General features: G+C 35.7%; 1 long non-coding RNA gene across 1 annotated transcript; it reads left to right on the top strand.

Annotated features, from left to right (window-relative positions):
- Positions 1–382: 382 nt before the first annotated feature.
- Positions 383–4,247, top strand: LOC132642545 (uncharacterized). Its single transcript, XR_009583227.1, has 3 exons — positions 383–2,838; positions 3,126–3,256; positions 3,916–4,247. It is a non-coding gene; the product is annotated as an uncharacterized LOC132642545 (long non-coding RNA).
- Positions 4,248–13,182: the final 8,935 nt, after the last annotated feature.

Raw genomic sequence — 13,182 nt, 5'->3', positions numbered from 1 at the left:
TGTTATTATTGCATCGTCTAGGTTCTTCTAATGTTGTTCATGACGTCGGATGCCGGTCACGTTTAGGGCCCGGGCCCACAAGGGCAAAATCAGAACTTTTTAGTAAAATTAGTCTACTCAAAGTTCAAACAATCCACATCCTAAGTCTCACACATTTCTAACCCCAAATGAGCTTTTACTTCCTCTAATCTACCAAAACCCTCAAATTCCAAGGAAACCATAAATTAACCCACTTTAGAAACCCGTTTTAGAAATAGAAATTGGTGTTGAAAAATAATTACCCAAGCTAAACAATACGCTACCCTTCCAAAACAAATCACAATTTTAGTTAAGAAAGTCATTTACCCACCTAGGGTTTTATAAGTCATAAAAGTCTCCCAATATCCCAAACTCAAGCATGAATTAAACTAACGGAAGATAAAGGAGTAACGAAATAGGGGTTAGAGCTTATCCTCTCCAAGGAACCATGGAACCCTCTGAAATTTCTCCAAAACAAGCTCTAGGATATTTGGTAGGTGAAACTGAGGGCAAATCCCGAAGTGGGGAACTAAATACCTAATTTGCTCCAGCGATCGTGCAGATGTGAGCCACTGCTCGCAGACGCGACGCCGCATATGCAGAAAATACTCGCAGATGCGAGCTCATTAAATCCACTGAATTCCGCAGAAGTGGAGGGAATCACGCGGATGCGGGCTCGCAGATGCGGCTCGCCGTTCGCTGGTGCGAGGCACCTGTACCTGAAAATACTAAGTTTTTCACTTACTTCCAGAAATCAACTATAGGTCACCCTTACCCGCTAATTCCACGTAGACGATTCTTCAATCCTCGGAATAAAATCAAGACTCACCCGATTACTTCGGGAACCACATTACCCATCCCCGCGAGTTGAATACTACCGAAGCAAATCCCTATGAAGGGTATTTCGAGAAAAAGAGAAAAACACCCATAACGACCAAGCGGGTTAGATAAATATTAGTCTCAATAGTAAGACCAATTATTTGTTATTTGTTACTATTGTTATGAATTCACGCTTCAAGTTAGATTGTGCCGGATCTTTCTTTGGTGAAATTCGTGACATTGCCTTAAAAAAAAATTAGAGACTTTCAGTGTGGCGGAATCTTTGGATGAGTTATATCGTAAGTATAGAGATTATATACACGTGAACAAAAAGAAGTTGAAGATTTAACATCTAATGAAGTTTCTCAGGACATGGATATTGAAGAATGTGATAAAAGTTTAGACTTCTTTGATTCTCAATTCTCAATTCTCAAAGCACGTGAAATCGCTGAAAAATAAAGAATGCATCAGAGGTGGTCAAATACTTGAATGACGAATTGATGAAACAAAGGTGAATTTAATCACTTGGCTTGGTATAAAGCAACTAGAACACAATTTCATATCATCTCAAAGTTGGCCAAGGGTGTTCTTGTCATTCCATTGTATATTGTGTATTGTATCTAGTTAACAAGCCTCTAGCATTGATGGACGTGTAATGATTCATTTAAGAGTTCTGCAACTCTTAAAACAGTGAAAGCTCTTATTTGTACATATAATTTATTTGCGGTCTCTACTTCTATATCTTAAATCATTAATACTGTTGTACTCTTTTGTGATTTCTTATCTGACGAATTTGTGTGAATAAATTGAAGTTCCGGTGAGGATAGGAGTTGTAATTTCTTTACTTTATTCCTGTAAGGTACATGGAGCTTAATGTATTAGTGAACCAACTGCAACTTGAAGTTAGTTTTATTGCAGTTGCTTAGGCTTGGTATTGCACTCTCTTTGAGTCTGGAGCTATTTAGCTTTTTTGGGTTAGCTGGTTGTAGGAGACAAATAATTTTGTATTTTAAATCCATTTGATATTAGATTTTACAATCTTTTAAATAGAATCAACCGATCACTCTTTTATGGTATGCACTTCTTCTTCCTTTCTATTCTATTGTAGGAAAAGATCCTCTATCTATTAGCATACCCATACCATCAATTAGAGTAGCACGCTCCCCAATCAATACCAGCAATTAGAGTAGCACTCTCTCCCCAATCAATACCAGTGACTAGCTGGTGCAACTACTCAGCCAAACGACAGTTCTGGAGTGGGAATTGCTGAAACCAAACAGGAACTTAGCACTAGAGAGAGCTAAGGAATTTGGGTATATATTCAAAGGTAACAATGAAAATGTAGCCCTTATGTTGGAAGAACAAAGGAAAAAAAATGATATTTTCCCTTTAGCCTCGAATGTTGCATCACTGGCAATAATTTCACTAGCTCCCTCTGTTTCACTTAGACAAGTTGATGATAATTCGACCGCTCAGGGTAGTTCTTATAGTCGCCAATTTGCCTTGGTGCCACAACTACTCGCAATGATGAAGTAGCTGGGATTATCCCTTTAAAGAGGAATGCTGCAATATGGCAGATTAATTCAACAGCTCCCTCTGTTTCACTTGGGATAATTCGACTGCTCTAGCTAACCTCTCATAATCCCTGTGGTGTCATCACTATTCCAAATGAAGCAACAGGGATATTAAGAAATGATCTTGCCTTGTCGGGGAAGGTGTAGTGTCATTATCTGAAATGACTAAAATGTTGCTTTGGTTTCATCCCTCAAACCTTCTAACGGTATGTCTAGGTATATGTAAGATTAGGGAATGCTAATTTGTTGAAGGAAATCGTTGCTAATTCATTTTGCATGTTGAATTCTACCAGAATCCGATGTCATCGTCTTCCGCCTGTGATGAAGGATTGCTGAGTGCAAAATCGCAGATTGAAACTGCAGCCAACAGTATCAATGATCTTGGCATACATGCACCAGTTTATCACGGTGTTTTTAAGTTTAAAAGGTACACTTGGTTTTTGGTATTTCTGGTTGTCATATCTCTCTGTCATACAAATAATTTTTTTTTTCATATACACAAATTAGTAGAAAGATAAACTCTATTCATTGCTACCGTATCCAAATTAGGCCTTTTGACTATCCAGTATGAACAAGCATCACGTATTGAGAACTGGGCACATTAATATACAATGCCACGAGGTAGATATTAGGATCTCTTCTTTCTTTTTTATAATAACTTCACTACTAATAGATTCTAACTACTTATTGTAATTACTCTTTCCCTTTTTTAAGTCCTCAGGTATTCAGAGAAGCTTCTGAAGAAGCCTGACCACTGCAGAGCGCTGTATGCTTCATATTTTCACTGTGTTGATGTTCAACACAATACCAAGAATGAACAAAGGTTAATAACTGTACAATGTGTGGTAAGAATAAATTATACATTACTGCACTCTTAAGCTTCTACTACGCCTTTATTTATAATATCATGATCATGACATCTCTATATATTTGAATGTCAAATAAGGAGATTTACTGTAAGATGTGAAATCACATATTACGGATCAAGTGTTTTCTACCGTTTGTGATGATCTAAATTCCAAAAGAAGGGATTAACTAAGGGAAATTTATTTGTTGATACGAGGAACTTAAGTGTAGCAATATGTTACTCTATCTAAAGCATCTAACCAGATTCGTTGATCAATGACTTCAATTTAATTTTGAACAAAGGAAAAGCATTTTTTCCTTACTCATCTTTTTATATTTCAATGTGATTCCTCAAAACATTGGAAAATGAAGATGTGGTAAAATTTAAGTGAGTAACGTCTATAATTCCTTTTTAGAAAGATGGTCCTATATTATTCCATGTTCTTTTCTTGTACATTATTTTCGTTCATTCTTGGGTTGTATTGTGGTAGCAGCCATTTGATTTAACAGTTACTGTGTTAATTTTTTTACGTGCAATCTATGTTTCAAGTTGAAATTCTTTCTTGCTTCTACTTTACCTTTTACATTTTTCGAAACAAGCAAAACTTGGTCTTTGGTGTTTGAAGACGACTAAATACATGATAAATTAAATTTGCAGGTCACTTGGTTTCTCACGACAGAGAAAGATCAACTCTTATGATCGTTGAGTTTCATTACCTGTACGATATCTCGAATTGGAAGATGTAATCAGATGAATGATAACATCACTCCCGTTGACTTTGGAGGACATATTTAGTTTTTAGATTCTTAGTTTGGGTAGATACAACTGAGGTGATTGTACAAACTATGCATGCTATAGCTTAGTGAAGTAAATAAACTGCTCAAGGCTATTCACTGTACTTAGGAAGATACTAGCTTTGATTGTCATACTTGAAAACTTTTGCAGATTTGGTTTTAGAATCTTGGAACTCAAGCATTTGATAAAGTTGATATGCTCACCATTTCTACTAGCTGTAAACTAAGTTGTTAGATGACTATCTGATGGTGTACAAAACCGGGAAGAGTTTAATCAAGAAAATGAAGTTTTAGTGAATGTTAAATTTTACATGGTTATATTATAATGCTGCTAAGCTCAAATGTTGGGCCCGTGCATGTCCCTCTAGATTGTAACGACCCGCTTGGTCGTTATGAGCGCTTTGACCATTCTATCCTTGCTAGTACTTTTCCGAGCCTATAAATGAGCGGACCTAAATAATTTGGTTGTGTTGTATGTTGTGTTTTGTGACTTGTAAGTGACTCTGTGATGTATTTTTAACTTGGCTTGTTTGTTGGCTTGTGTTCATAGGGCTTTAGAATTATTTTGGGAGACTAAGTATAAAAATGTTGGAACTTCCATGCTCACTGGTTCACAACGCCTCGTTGCAACGATGATTCTTCTTTGCAGCGAAGACTAGGTTCGCTGCAACGAAGGGTGGGAAAATCTCAGGGTTCGTTGCAGCGAAGGTCCCATTCGCTGCAACGAGTCCGTTGAAGCGAGACTTTGGTCGCTGCAACGAAGGCCACTTAAGTCTAATGACGAGTTTAAGTAGTTATTTCGTGCCCACATTTCTCATAATCCCCAAAACAGTTCCCAAGAGCATAGAGGCGAGTTTCCAAGGCTAGGGCACTATTCTCAATCAAAAGTAAGCCTTAATCACTAACTTTCTTCGCTTAATGTTCATATTAGATTCTTGTTTCAATCAAAAGACCCTTAACGGGAACTGATGAGTAGAACACAAACATCAAGAAAACCCTAGAATAGTAATGAGTTATTGTTTACTGTTGTTTAATCATCTAAGAGTAGAGATTATCACTTCCTAGGATGAGAACTGGATATTCAATGACGGAAATTGCTTGTTGAGACCTAGGGTTCCAATAAAAATGAGAACTTTGGCTAAAATCACATTTGTAGGGTTGAATTGATTATGGAACCCATAAATGGAGTTAGTACGATTGTTGATAATAGACTTACGATGAATAGGTTCCTATGGAAAGTGAACCATTGATTAAGGGTAGAAACGGAGGGGTTGTCTTCCCCAAATATTATTGAGTTAATACTCTATTACTTACTTAGCATTATGATTTCTAGACTTTGAACGTTCTGAGACATTGCGAAAGGGAAAGGCTGTTGCGAAGTGATTTTATTGCTCCAATCTGCTTTGAGGTAGGTTACGGTTTACTTGAGTTAGACTTTGATTAGTTGATAGCATATGTCGTAAAATTTATGGGAGAAAGCATGTCTAGGTCTTCAGACATGGAGTTTGGGTGATCGTTGTTAGATATATGATTAAATTGTGTGAACTGATTCTCCATTGTTGAGGTTGATAAACTTGAATTGTATTCTTGAGACCGTTGAAAGGGAGGTGTTCATATATACCCTTCAGAGACGAATTGAGATAGCTACAAATTATATTATCATTGAGTAGATTATTTGTGAGTCTTATTGTGACTTGTGTTATTTGACTATGCTTCATTGGTGTTGACTTGATACATACTCTTGAGCTATTCGTGTGATGTGATTATGAGACATTTATTGATGATGATTGAGATGGGACATATACATCTCTTAAGGCACATTTGATAGGGGGTGACGATGTAGCCTAATTATGAGCTCGTGGTCCGAGGTTCGTTCCGGAACGAGTGGTACATAGATACCATGGGTCTCCTGCAGGTCATGGCTATTTAGGAAAACATTACCATTTAACATGTGTGTACAGAGGTGGAGATTTGATCATTTATTGCATTAAATTTGGCCCGTCCACTGTTGTTCTTTGTTTATGATTAGTGACTGATTTATGAGTGAGGATTGTTCGAGGATGCTTGTTGTGGTTTCATGTTTGTTGCGCCTGTCTACCTATTCCATTTATTTTATGTATGTATGCATGATATTAGTCGGCCTATGATACCTACCAGTACGTGTTATTTGTACTGACATACACTTGCTGCATTTTTTTTTTTAGTGCAGATTTTGAGCCAGAGACGTCTTTCAGACCTCACATCTAGTTGAGGTTATTCGTTACCAAGATTAGAGGGTGAGCTCCTATCCGTGTCATGCCGCCTGAAGATCTTTCTTTATTTCAGATGTATATTTTCATCCCAGACATTATGTTTATTTTAGACAGTTATCTCCTCTTTAGACATTGTTGGTTAGAGTCCTTGTACGATGACTTTCAAATTTTGGGGATGTAATCGCTAGATTTCCGCACTTGTTATTTATTTATATTATTGTTAGATTTTTACCATTTATTCGTGAGTAATGTTTTATAATTGATTTAAGTAATTGAAATTGGCTTGATAATGGGTTAAGGAATTGGTTCGCCTACTATAGGACTAGTGTGGTTGCCACTCACGTCTGTTTGGGACGTGACAGTATGTATATATATATATATATATATCCACGCGTGTGTGTGTGTGTGAGAGAGAGAGAGAGAGAGAGATGCAAGACGTGCATACGAAAAAAAAAATCTAGTGTATGACAAACATATACAAATGAAAAAATCAAATACAAAATTAATAAATAAAGCATTGATTATTCTTATAGTTTCATAATCACAGAGTTCTCGAAGAACACTTCTCTCAATTTTTAAGGTGAATTTAAACGCTCATTTTATAAAGAAAACTTTATCATGTAGTAATAAGGATCAATGATTTTTTCCTCATCTAATGATATACTATAGTCGTTAATAGTTCTAATTATTTGGAATAGGTTAAGTCCATTACAGTTACACTCTTTTGTAAAATCAAGAGGCAGCGTGTAGTTTTGGCTTTGTTCATTTTTTCATTTAAGGAAGAAAAATGAGCTGAATGAAGTTTAAAAAATCTTGTGACTTAGAAATTAAATGTCAAGCGCAGCAACTATTAGGGAACACATTTGATAAAGTCGATTAAAAGAATACACTTCTAAAAAAAATAGTAATTAACAATATTTTAGAATATTTCTGCAACTTTACTTCATATGTTTTATAGATAAGGGTCAAAAACACATCCCAACTATCACTTTTTTTTTTTAGCTTCATACCTAAATTGAGAAAACTACCTAAACTATCACTATCTAATTTTCAAAACACACCTCAAGTTATTCTTGAATGGCATGTGATCTACACTCTCCATTTTCTATAAAAATGTTGCCAAGTGTTGTCCACGTGGATAAATAATGTCACAATGGCACCTACATGGAAATTAAAAAAAAATATATTTGTTTTAAAAAAAACTGAAAAATAATAATTTTTGTAAAAAAATAGTTTAAAAAATGAAAAATTTATTTATTTTTAAAAAATAAGAAAACTGATTATTTAATTTACACATTTAAAAATAAAATCAACTTTTCCATTTTTTAAAAATAAATAAATTTTTATTATTATTACATAGAGTGAGCGATGTTTAAAAAAGAATTACTAAAAGTTAATTGAATTACGCTGATAACGAAGAAAAATCAAGATGATTGGAATGGTTTCGAAATGTATAATTTTCGTCATACACAATAGACTAACCGAAAAATATGTATGATGCACCTAAGCTTCGTCAAACTACATTTATAATTTTGATCATCTAATTTCATCCTTACAAAAGCTTTTTCAAATTTCTCAAGAAGTTCCAATATATTTTTTTATGTGGAATTCCATCTAGTATCTGTTAGAAATAACATCTCTTTCATTAGAGATATCTAATGTGCCCACATTTTAAGAGTATTAATTACCTACCTTATCTTCCAAGTATGTTGCTAATCAAATAGTAATATCATAATTATTTAAATCTCTCCGCTAGTTTTCTTGATGGAAGAAAATATTTTATTATGAGTCCCTAGGCAAGAGTATTTCATATGAATAGTCCTTAGGGTTACAGTTTTTTGCCTAAGAGTCTCTAGCCTAATTACATAATGCTTGTGAGTTGTGACTACATAAGTCTGGCATCCTACAATATGTATAGGCAAGAAGGTTCATCGCAACCTTGATGGCAGATATTCAATGCTTGACCAACATGGTTGAAGGTGTTCTTCTGTTGAAAGAGATTTGTATTTGTATGCAATTCACAACATGTGGTATCTGAGCCACCATTTAGGTATTTTTTTAATGTTTGAAAAATCTCTTGACGTAATATCACCATTCTATATTTTTGAATGAATGAGTCGCTATTTGTTTTGGTGTTGTATTGTTTTGTTAGGATTTCTAATTAATGGTTTGAGTGGGTTATATATTGGAACAATAGGAATAACATATATTAATGGTGTTACATTCTTATGCAAGACTTCATTGATTAATGTTGAGTATTCTAGTTTGTTCTTTCTTGGTAGCTACTTACTCTCACAAAGCCGTCTACTCAGTGGAAAGACCCAAAAGATAAATGAGTATGAGTTTTGAATTGAAAGTATGAGTTTAAATAAAAAATCAAGAGTTTAGATAAGATTCTAATCTAACGTTCTATTCAAAATGTGACTATTTACGTTATTTGCTAAAACTCTTTGGTATCGCTGTATTTGGTATCCTATATTAGCCTTTTATTACTTTTTGTGTTGCCCGATTAATGTAAAATTCATAACTAATGTTTAATGAAGAATAAATCTCGTTTGTTAGATTGGTTACTTGATAGACGTATTGAATTAAGTCTTAAACTCTATAAATTGGTCATCTTTCTACCTATTAGGGTTACCACATATTCTCTACACATTTTTCATCACTGATGGCTATGGTAACATAAGGCCAGGTCAAGAAAGTGGAAACCAATTCTCCAACTAATGCTTCCGCTTTTACATGTGATAATGTCTTCAACACCAGGTATGTTTTCTGTAACGCCTATCTTGTAAGATTATGATGCTTAAGATCCTCGTGAACATTAAGTCAAGTTTACGTGTGGTATCAGAGCTTGAATTATTTGAACTGATAATATTCGTTTATGAAAAACATTCTTCATCGCGCACATAATTAACATGATGAAGAACTTGAATGTTGATATGGGGCAGATCTAGCGGGGAGGAGAGTGTTCACCCAAACCCCTTTTGCAAAAAAAAAAAAAAAAAAAAAAAAAAAAAACTATATATATATATAAGGCAATTTTTTATTTTTTATTTTTTATTTTTTTGTCACGACCCATTTTACTATGCCGTGCGGGCACCTATCATTCTCACCGCGATAGGCGAACCCTTATCCCAATATAACCAATTTAAGTCAAGACGGAAGAAATAAATATAGAATAAGTCTCAAATCATCCATATAAGATAAAGTGTGGAAATATTAAATACAACCCCCTAGATCTGGTCTAATTCATACAAGAGCACTAACTAAATACTACAAGTCTGAAAGATGATAAAGTCTTATAACTGTCTCGAAATAAGAATAAGACAAGTAAGTAAAGAAAAGAAAATCTGGGTAGCGGCCGTCATCGTGCTCAACCTGGAATGACTCTACAACAGACTCGCCAATCAGCCACGAAGGAAAAGGGTGGAACCTGTCTAATACTCTGCATCCATAAAAGAATGCAACAAGCGTAGGTCAGTACGAAACAACAGTAACGGTAGGTATCATCAACTGACTAAGTATAGCTAACATAATTCAGACAACAAAGCAAGATAGGCAATAAATCAACAAGTATAAGTCAAACAACATCGGAACCAAGTACACGTCATCGCCTAAGTAGAGCTTCTAAACCCAAATGTGCCAAGTTTCAATATGTCCAATCCAAAATAAACATCACAAGTAAAACACCAAATCATCTCAATATAAGCTATGATGCAATGCAATGCAACAATGTATGGATGCAATGCAATGCCATGCAATGTTGTGTGCACATGTACTCCGGACGGAAATATCTACTTCTCGGTAGCAAAACCCAAGGTGACTCGCGAAGTCTAAGTGCCACTTTTCCTGGATCTTTGCCCACGGGGGTTCTCACTGGCACCATCCTAGGGGACCCGCGGAGTCCATGTACCTCACGGTTCAGGCACAAACCTCGACAATCGTGTCACTCACCAAATTTCGGGACAACCATCGGATATCGATCCTCACGTCACTCTCATCCAACTGAGCCCAGCTCATCACAGTGTTTCCTCAAGTACCACAGTGTATCAACAGTATATCATGAATGGATGAGAATGCGTGCAATGCATGAGTCAACATCAATAATCTGATCAATATCACAAGTACCAACATGGGTACGCCAACAACATATCAATGTCATAAGTACCAACATGGGTACGCCAATAATATATCAGTGTCACAAATATCAACATGGGTATGCCAACAATATCAGTGTCACAAGTACCAACATGGGTACGCCAACAACATCAGTGAAGACTACACAAGTCATATAGAACTCTATCCTCGTATCAACATCAACTCGTAAGATACTACCATATCACAATCAAGATGGAACAACAGATTCCAATATCTGCTAACAACACGTGGCATCAAGCCAACACAATAGAACAATCAAGTCGCAACACAATGGGGTGGCTAACCCCAATCACGCAACAAGGCCCAACCTAAGACAATATCCAACTCAACTTCATACCCTAAGGTTTACATGTTTTATCCAATAATATAATCTAAATATATGTTTCGCTATACGAAGTCTCACCAAGGGTAAGCCATAACCTACCTGGATGGCCGAATAGCAAACACCAACAAATCACTCTTTCGCCTTCCTCTTCCGCTGAGCCTCAAGATCAATGAAGTCTATGCATAATCGAAATCTAGATTAGAAATCATGAAGAATGATACTAATATTGCTATCTTTCAATTTAGGTCAAATCCAACCCTAGAATTTGGGGAAACGGGGCCCACGAGGTCAAAACGGGGAATTCGGAAGAAAAATATCAAATTAAGCACTAGGTGATCATAACCCAACAACTAATTGCTAATTTAACTCATGAAATACCCTAATTTCGAAATTGAAGCAAAACCCCCAAATTTGAGTATAAACCCTAACTCTTTGATTCAAGAATTCTACTCCAATAATGGAATATAAATGATTAACAACCTTAGATTCATCAAAATCTAGCATAAACCCCATCAATTTCATCATTAATAAGCCTAGATAGAATGTTCATCAAAACCCACTTTTGTCTTCCATTACCAAGGGATTATTAAGGGAAGGGGGAATCTATTATGATTAGGATTAATGAAATAGTAAAAGGATTAGGGAAACTTATCACCAAGAATCTTCACTAAAAGTCTCCAAGAACAGATCTCAAGAGCTCTATTTTCGTAATGATAACAAATGAGGGACTAAAGGCTTTTAACACTTCATTAATAATACTCACTGCCCGTCACCCGCTTTGGCGACACTGGGACCGGCTAGCGGAGCCACTCTAGCGGTCCCTTGACCGCTTCAGCGGTCAAGCCTAAATGGCTTGGACCGCTCCAGCGGTACCGCCAAAGCGGGCACCAGACACCAGAAAATCCACCCAAATTCATAATTCAATCCGATTTTTTGACTAATTTTCGAGGTTATCTGCTCACATACCATACACATAGACACACATAAAAACACACTACGAACGCGCTCGTGGCCTCAGAATTCCCAATGGAGGTCTCGTTGACCGAGTTAACCCCCGATACCTTAATTCCAATTTTCCAACCCAAGTCCCAAAATGCATCCGAGTGCATTGGGAACCGAACAAGATATACACACAAGTTCTAAATGACCATCCGGACCTCTCAAAATCGATGAATTTTTGAAAAAGGTCCATTTACCCAAAAGTCAACTTTGAGTCAACTCTTTTTCGCTTAAAGCCCAAATTTTTACAAAAAGTCGCCTGAATTAAATCTAGACACCTCGGGAAGCGCATCAACGGTCCCCTCGGGTCAAAAGTGAGCTAACCAATGCTCGAAAAGGGGCGGAAATTCTGAAAAGACTATAATGACCAAACGGGTCGTTACATTTTTATCAACATATATAGATTTTGAAACCCTAAACAAAAGACAAGAGGTTGACTCAGTGGTCTAGGCGGTTCAAAATTTACCGGAAGGTTCCAAGTTCAAATTCTGGTACTACTATTTATTTTATGAACCCCTTGGTGAAAATTCTGAACCCGCCACTGATTATCAAACATTAACATTGCTTGTTTAATGTTTGGCGACTGAATTAATGTTTTCTTGAGGAGGGGGGGTGGGGGTGGGGGGGGTGTTGTTTAGCGTTTAAAGTTAACAATTTATCCTTAAATGTTATTAATCAATTGATGATATGCTAATAAAGAATCTAATGGAATCTAATATTTGTTATGGTAATGAATATTTGTGGAAATAATTTACTCCACAATTCCGCCAATGAGCAACAACAGAAAAATGCTTTAAAGCTATTATAAAAATATTAATGGCCTTTTAATTTTGATTTCTTAAGATTCTTTGAAGCTGAATTTTGTCGGATCAAATTCTATTGAAATGTTTAAGCTTATTGTTGAATCATTTTTGTCATAAGTAATTTTATGTTGAACTACTTAATGTTCTTGGACTATTAAGTAATGAATTTCTATTAATAAAGTTTATTCTGCACTATTTCAATATTACAATTTATTTTCATGTAATGTAATAATTATGTTTTGTTTTTATTGTTTGACAACTAAAAGTGGTCCTTATATTAAATAAACAATAAGTGTGTGCTCAGTGTTATATAGTTTGTAAGTTGATAAAGTGGCCAAACTAGAATATTTCACGTTTACTCATATGATTTTATGGTCACTTGGTGCATGTATTATGTTTCTAGCACCAACAACTTTTTAAGGTATAATGACCATAATTCTCTCATACGACACCGAAATTCAACGATTGTTGTTGCTATGGTCCCGAAATCTTCTTAGGGGTCCAATAGTTCAATCAAAACACAATTTATAGTTCATTTGCTTTATGTGGTACCATTTATGCTCAAAACTACGTCAAAACATCAAATACGAATG

This window comes from Lycium barbarum, chromosome 5, assembly GCF_019175385.1.
Source record: "Lycium barbarum isolate Lr01 chromosome 5, ASM1917538v2, whole genome shotgun sequence".
In the NCBI taxonomy this organism is placed as follows: Eukaryota; Viridiplantae; Streptophyta; class Magnoliopsida; order Solanales; family Solanaceae; genus Lycium; species Lycium barbarum.
The sequence above is the reverse complement of the archived record's forward strand: the minus strand, read 5'-3'. Positions and strand labels throughout refer to the sequence as shown.